Source organism: Sinohyriopsis cumingii, chromosome 17 (assembly GCF_028554795.1).
Source record: "Sinohyriopsis cumingii isolate HCF-2022 chromosome 17, ASM2855479v2, whole genome shotgun sequence".
Lineage (NCBI taxonomy): Eukaryota > Metazoa > Mollusca > Bivalvia > Unionida > Unionidae > Sinohyriopsis > Sinohyriopsis cumingii.
Genome location: NC_142977.1, coordinates 70,526,053 through 70,534,476, shown reverse-complemented (window position 1 = coordinate 70,534,476; position 8,424 = coordinate 70,526,053). Strand labels below are relative to the sequence as shown.

At 38.0% G+C, this 8,424-nt stretch overlaps 1 protein-coding gene across 1 annotated transcript in view; it reads left to right on the top strand.

Annotated features, from left to right (window-relative positions):
- Positions 1 to 370: 370 nt before the first annotated feature.
- LOC149779201 (uncharacterized) overlaps positions 371 to 8,424 on the top strand; it is a 102,040-nt gene continuing 93,986 nt past the window's right edge. The window contains exon 1 of the mRNA XM_089939768.1: positions 371 to 757. The gene's annotated coding sequence lies outside the window, so the exon portion shown is untranslated. The remainder of the gene's footprint in view (positions 758 to 8,424) is intronic.

Below are 8,424 nucleotides of genomic sequence, written 5' to 3'. Positions count from 1 at the left end.
GCTCTCATGTTTCCCCGATTCACAATGAAAACATATTGAAAAATAAAACGTTGCATTTGTACATACTAAGAAGAAACTGTTCACTATTTAATTTATCTTCACCGTAAAGAATGTCTGTGCTGTAGTACATCGTTTAATGCAACATAATTAACATGGTGATTGAAGTGCATTCCTTGCTGGATCGTCGTACTTTTTAAAGTCATTGTATTGCCAGCCATACCTTGTATGATTTGAATACGGTCCCGAACACTCTCCAAAGGCCATGTGTAGTGTGGCGTGAAGTTTTAGCTTGATTCTACTGACAAATGTGAAGGCTGAACTGATTGCTCTACGTTTTTGTGTAAGAACTGTGCAGATAGATACACATTACTTCGAGTATAACAGGACTGGTACAGTCTAGACTGACTTCGCTATACGTTTGTTAGTGATAGGTCATGCCAGAATTGAATATAGTTCACATATTGGATGGATGCCTGTCATTTTCATTGGGTTCAGCACACATCTTTTTAAGTACGAATTAGAGTGTTAAAGTCAAACTGAAGTAATGTTTTACGCTGGTGAATCCATGACATAATACACTTTTCGAAATCTAATTGATAGATGCATTTGCATAAATAAGATGGCGTATACAACATGAATACTGTGTATTTCGTGTTCAAAGCCAAGAAAGGACCATTGTCAGAAGTTTCAGTCAAAGAAAAGAGGAGTGCTACTACCACTGAGTGCGAAACTGGTTACAAAGAACACGCGTAGTCGGGTAGGTTTTTACAATTAAGCTGATTTCTTGATACTTTCTTGATTTCAAGATGCCTCCACTATGCACTTATTGCCCTCGCGAGGTAGAGCTATAAAAATGTGTTCACTCAAAGCAAGTAATGTTCCATTAGCGCGAACATGGCTTGTCGCTGGTGAACACATGTTACATATATTCCCCTAACAAGGAAAATACATTGTTTATTATTCTGAATATTTATATTTGGCAATGCGGATTTATTGAAGGATATTTAGACTCTCTCCGACACACCATTATAAAAATTCTCTCAGTAGCACACACTGCAGAGGGAGCAACTCCTCGAATTCCAAACTGTTTTGTCCATTTTGTTTTAAATAATCCCTAAGTACTGCAATAATTGTGTTCAGCGAATCTGGTTTTACCCAGATTAAAATGTATTACGTAGTCATTTAATACTTATATAGGTGACCTGGCGTTCGATACTGATGTTCGTTCTGTGATTCCGTATCGCTCATCGTAAAATTTCCGTACAGCACACTCAACCAGGAAAAACTTTTACAACTTAAATTATTCCATAATATTAAACTTATACAATACAGGAAAGGATCTATTGCTTTACATTTTAAGCTATTCAAAAATGCAAAGACGTATTGTGAAGAAATCCGGCCATATTGGGTGCAAAAATGTCGCTTTTGCTGCAAGGGAATATGAGGGAATGCCATAGGAAAGTAGCGACGATCAGATTATGGACTTTTAACGGAATCTACCGCCGACAAATGAGAGTTTGATTATTTAAGATTAACAGCAATATTTTGGAAAGAATGTTTGACATTGAGTTCTCAGATGAAGTTGGTTTGCAGAGCAACATCAACCGTGTGTGTGTGTGTGTGAGAGAGAGAGAGAGGGGGGGGGGTACTTTGCCGCTTAATTATTGTATTGAAATTTAAAAAATCCAGACAAATTAAGAAAGACGCAGTCACGATAAACATATAATTATGGGACAATAACTTTTTAACTTCAAGAATGTAGTGTGCTAGAAGCAGTGCTGTTATGGTAAACTAGACTTTCCTACTGCTGTTTCAGTATCCGAAATACCAGAGATAAGGTTGATGTCTAGGCTGCTAGATGTAGGTCTGACAAGTGAGATAAACGAGTATGATGTAGTATGCATGTAAAGGAATAAACACGTGTCTGTAGAAACAGGCTGTCTTCTCTCTCTCATAACAAAACAAGAACATTACACCAATGAGTTTGTATGTCAAGGAATAAACACGTGTCTGTAGAAAGAGGTCGTATCCTCTCTCATTACAAAACCCAAAAATTACACTTGTCTGCAGAAAGAAGCTGTGTCCTCTCTCATTACAAAACCCAAAGAGTACACATGTCTGTTGAAAGAGGCCATATGCTCTCGCAGTACAAAACCCAAACATTACACTTGTGTGCAGAAAGAGGCCGCGTCTTCTCTCATTACAAAACCCAAAGAGTACACATGTTTGTTGAAAGAGGCCGTATCCTCACTCATTACAAAATCCAAGCATTAAACTTGTCTGTAGAAAGAGACCGTATCCTCTCTCATTACAAAACCAAAACATTACACAAATGAGTTTGCTAATTGCCACAAAATGCCGAACTCTGGGCGCAAACACAATTGTCTAAGAAACAGAATAACAAAACCCCCTGAATCCGTTGTTATTGCTCAAAGCTACAGCAATGATCACACATACGCAATTCCACAATATAAATCATCTAAAATTCCGAACGTGACCCAAATCCATTTCAACTTCATTTTTTGTTAAACTATTTTGTAAGGAGCAAGTTTAAGTGGAGGAACTTTTCAATTTGTCAGATCACCGAGGAACCGAATTTGTTTAGCAAAGCTCGTGATAATTCGCATCAAAGAGGTAGTCATACCAAATAGAGCAGTAGGTGTTTAGACTGTGGTGTAAATTTAGAAGAATGACATTGTTGAGACCTTTATATCACTGGGGTACACGCAGGGAAGTGAATTTTTGATTACTTTTTAAACTTTTGCGACTGTTCAACGTAGAATATTATGAATATTAAAAATCAAGTATCCTCCTTTTCTTAACATATATTCTTAACTTATCTACATTAAGCTGAATGCATAAATAATTTCTTGTTTTATATGAAAACATAAAAATACAGACCGATGACGCAACTAAACAGAGAGTATATGTGTGTGTGTGTGTGTGTGTGTGTGTGTGTGTGTGCTTAGCCCCGTTTATGTATGTCATATATCTCTCATAAAGCTCGAAATGCCTTAACTCATTTTTTTTTTGAATATACATTAAAAAGATCATAAAGATTATGTGTGAATAAAACGGGATATGTAATAAGACAAAAGCACATAAGTTCGTTGTTCCGAGTCGGTAGAAAGAACGGCGTAATAACAAAAGTATCGGCCTGAGGGCCTCACATTTGCATGTCCTATCAGCCTTGTTCTTTGCGTTCACTCCGAACAAAATACCTGTGTAGTTCCTCTGCTTATTTCCTCCGCATTCAGAATGCTACAGCGGCTGAACACTACCTTCCTTGTCTTCTGCTTGTCATTATATACTTGGAACACATTAACAGAGAAACATAAACTGGAAATATGATCCTCTGCTGGTGATACTGTATTTTTTATTTCTGAAACGTGACATCATCAACGACATCGTTGCTTTTATGAGATATATAATAAAATATATTACGGGATATTGCATGTAGAAGACATGCTTAAGATGCTTCAGACACAAAGAAACATACAATTTTACATTCGCAATCTAAGCAAGTTAAGCGGGAGAAGAAAAAAAAAATTAATTAAAAGTTGTCTTAAAGGAACAACATGCATCCTATAGCATATTTACATGTACATAAAAATTTGCATACAACATACCTACAACCAACCTAGGGGCCCCGAGTGGCCGAGTGGTTTAAAGCGCTCTCCATTTTGGATCACTGCATCTCACCTCTGTCTGCGTGGGTTCGAGTCCAGGATTCGGCCAATGTGGGTATGTGAGAAAGCTTGCCAGTAGCTTCTCGTGGGTCGGTGGTTCTTCTCGGGGTTTTCCCGGGTTCTTCCTGCACCATTAATACTGGCCGCCATGCATAGCCTATCTTGTGCTGAAAAATGGCGTTAAACCCCACAACAACAACAACCATCCTAGTACGGCAGATGTTTTATAACATCATACTCACATATACACCGATATACAACATCCAAAATACACAGAAAATCATACAAATGAATTGTACGATCTTGATCAGGTGGAAAAATTGAAATAAATGCAAAATAAATAATAGGTGCAAACGAAGCGATATCTATATCTATCTATCTATCTATCTATCTATCTATCTACATATAACGTCGGTTTTTGTTGTATTTATATACTCTCATACTTTTGACTTTATATTCTTTCATGACTAATCAAGCAAGTGATTTCTGTCTTTGCTGTATTTTTCTTCCTTCTGAAACTATCGAAGTCGAATTAAGTATTCTTTTGTATGTACATTTTGTTTTCACTATCTGATCTAACATAATCTTACTATGGAACCCAACTGTGCTTACAGTCACTTTTATTCTTTCTGACATAACTTGTAAAGCTTTACTGTATGCGAATGGACACGTTATATAGAAGCAGAGATTAAAATAGTACGTTCAACTGGTAGAAATCCTTAGTGCAAAAGCTGTATTTAGACAAATCATATAAAAGTCTAACGGCAACGTCAATACTATATTTGCAACTACGCAAATATTTACCACATATAAAACAAGCTAATGCATGTATAAGCTAATCTTTATCACCAATCCAGGTAAGATAATGGACAACATAGATTAGCTTATCATGCTCATCAGGGACAAGGTAAACCACGCTTATAATACACTGGCGGAACAAAGGGTCACTGCTCTCATTTCCATTTGTTCCAGAAAGTTAAGATACATTTTATAGTGAAACGATCAAAGAAACAATGGCAGTCCTGATTTGTTTTGGTGTTCTAAAAGTTTTGAAAGAAATAGTACTATTTCTAGTTAGCTTCAAAGACAATCCGATTGAAAACAGACCTTCCCTGTCCTACGTGAGGATCTGACAACGACCAGTTAAGCGTCATGTTCTGGTTACCCATGTTATTACCATAATCGCTAATTTTATCAGCAGCAGGGGGGGGGGGGCGAATCCGACATTTTGTCCAATCGTCATTTGGCTTAATTAATATTTCTGCACTCAGCGGATCCGGTGTAGTCAGCGCCGGTAAAAAAAAAACGACGACGGTCCATCCTACACGACGGTGACGTCATTTGGTTCTGCGAGCCGATCCCAGCGTCGTCAGCGTCCGGTAAACACAGCGACGACCGCGTCGATGTCATTTCCCCCCTGCTGCTAAGTGGTTATTTACAATGATCTTACAAACAGAGTGATTACTAACTCCTCCTCTTGTAGATCAATTAGGTTATTTGACTGATCGGTAAGTCTAAAATTAATTCTCGTTAAAAACCGATTATGGCATCGCATATAGACCGGATTAATCGGGCTCTCAACGATTAAGAATCCGGGGAGGGGCTGTTGGTGAAAATGAATAAAGGATATACCCCTGTTGAGCTTGATTTGATTGATTGGTATCTACCTGGTAACTCCCTTCGATAACATCGCACACTAGATTGATTGCTATCACCGATGCGATATTTACATTGTATGGGGCAATATGCCTACCACCATCTCCGTTATCGTGTTTGAGGATAGTTAATGGATCGAGAAAATCATTAAGAGACTTTCTTAGTTCTGGCGCGTTGTATCCTGGAAACTTGAAATCGGGTAAATCGGCTTCTGTGATATTATACTCGGTTAGGAATTTTTGTTTATTACCATCGCTGTTAGCGGATATTATTTTAACGATTCGTTCATTGATATATTCCATGTCTGATATAAGTTGATTTAACACCTCAACGTGTTTTCGTGCTTTTGTTTTCCGTAGTTGTTCTAGTTGCAATTGGTAATTACGATTAATTTCAGTAAAAAAACTATTGATATCATTTAAATTAACTGTTAATATGACGCGCGATTCAGGAGTTACCTTATACTGAAAATACCAATATATGGCATTCCTGTCTTGAAATATAAACCAACTGGGAAATAACATGCTTTTCATAATAGACAAATCATCTTGATAACTGGTAATAATTTTATGATACGATTGCGCATTCGTGTGCAAGTCCGCGGGGATTTCATTAGGTGGATTCATGGGCCAACCTAGTATGGTTCTTATTGAACTGTTATAAATATCAACCATATACCCCGGTGTGCTTATTTCAATCGTCGACGATAACGTCGGTTCATGAACCGTAATAGCGATTTTTGATTCTTTTCCTGTGATCGATTTTATCCTGCGTTGAAATTCTTTATTGATTTGTTCTACTTGGTATGACCCAGTTGGTATTGTAACCTCATTCCAGTCTGGGGTCCCATCGGGTTTATTTGTCCATGCAAAAACCAGTTATTAGGTTGTTGTCCATTAAATGCTTCCGCTCGGATATTAGGCCAACTGTGATATATTCGCAATTTTGCCAGCGCTATTTCCTTCACTGGAATCGGAGAAGGGAAGTTTATACTGAATTCTGGCTTCGTTGATGTTATCGATATCATACTTGTTTGTACCGGAGTGGTGTTCTCCGCGATCCGTTGAAGTAATTGAAACCCATCGGGGTTCAGCGACATTATTATTATTCGCTGTTTCTAGTGTTTAATTTCAACACCGAATATTAACAACCTGCTTGTTTTCAGGAGAATGTTTTAAGCCCATTGAAGTGGTTTCAGGAGAATGTTTTAAGCCCATTGAAGTGGTTTCAGCCACGTGGTTTCCAGCTTCCAGTTGAAAATCCTCGATTTTTGACATCGCGGAGTCATACAACTGGACCATCGTGGAGAATTCAACATCGGATATAAACGAATTATCTATCGCCAACGAGATCGACCCGGATAATTTCGAGTACGCGTCGGATACTATTTGATGTTTTACTGTATACTCGTTGAGTTTTTTCTGAGAACACGATGATATCTTTCTAGTGATTGCGTTGGCGACTCCAGCAATTGTTGTCGCCGCGGAGATAGCGATTGGAACAGCGATCGGGGCCATCATGGTTACCGTGGATAAAATAACACCGGTACCGGCTACTATACCCGACACCGAGTACACGACCGCGTCGATGGTGGTTATTTTTCGACGGTATTTTTTTATTTTTACACGGTATTGTTCGGAAAGCGTTTTCAAATTCGCGGAGAATTCTTTTACGGTATCGAATCGATATTGATGTGACGTCGGTGATACCTCTGATTCAATTACCTTGGTGGTCATTTTTATTTTAAAAGAGCTAGTGTTTTTAATTACTTAGATCCGCTACAAATTCCACATACCATGTAATGTTTGCCCTGGTTAAATTTCTATCAACGGCTCTAATTGTAAACGGTTCAGTTGCGTCTTTGTCTATAATTGTTGATATTGTATTGTTAAACCCGGATGAACTTGACGATGATATATTAAACTGCATCATTGAAACCAGTGTCAATCGATAAATACCCTTGACGGTTGCGGTGATATTTATTATATTCTGTGTAGGAGTCCAGATAAATGTTCCATGCCGAATTGTGTATACCGAGTTGATGGTGTTTTCATGAGGGGTTTTTATTTTTGTCACCTTCGGTTGTCTGTCTTTAATCGCTGCAACATCAGTTTTGATTGTTCTTATTTCATATGCATGCGCGTCTATATCCCTTTCGTTCTTTTTAACATTAGTTTTGATTGTTCCTATTTCCTCCCGATACGCGTCTATACCCTTTCTGTTCGCTGCAACACCAAGTTTGATTGTTCCTATTTCCTGTGTATGCGTTTCTATATCCCCTTTGATCGCTTCAATATCAGTTTTGATTGTTTCTATTTCCTGTGTATGCGCGTCTACACTCTTTTTGTTCGCTGCAACATCAGTTTTGATTGTTCCTATTTCCTGTGTATGCGCGTCTACAGCAATTTTGTTCTCTTTAACATCAGTTTTCATTGTTCCTATTTCCTGTGTATGCGCGTCTACAGCAATTTTGTTCTCTTTAACATCAGTTTTGATTGTTCCTATTTCCCGTATATGCACGTATAACCCCGCTTTGATCGTTTCAACATCATTTTTGATTGTTTCTATTTCCTGTCCATACGCAGTGATATCATTTATAGTTATTGTAATTTCATCCGGTTTGGTATTTTTTTTTACCAAAGAATTTATCAATGGTGTTATCAGCCCTGTTAAAATTTTTTCGTAACATGTAAAATTGGCCCGACAGCGTTGTAAACTTCGAAATAGTACTTTTTATCCCCACAAGATTCGGTTCGGTTACCGTCGGGGTTCCAAAAAAACTAGCAGTAGTGAGTTGTATATCGGTGACAGACTTTTGTATCCCCTCGAACTGATTTGCTTGCGCGTCAAATTTATCATACAAATTTTTTAACGAATCCGACACGGATATATAATTGTTGCCAAGTGTACTTATTTTTCCATTTATCGTCAAGATGGATTCACCTGATTTAAGTCGTCCGTCATCGGTATACAACACGATATTGTTCTCGGTGGCATCACGCTGTCGTATTAAAACGTCATTCAGCGACACATTACTGGATTTCAATTTACCCTGGCGGTCTTGAAATACAACTATTTC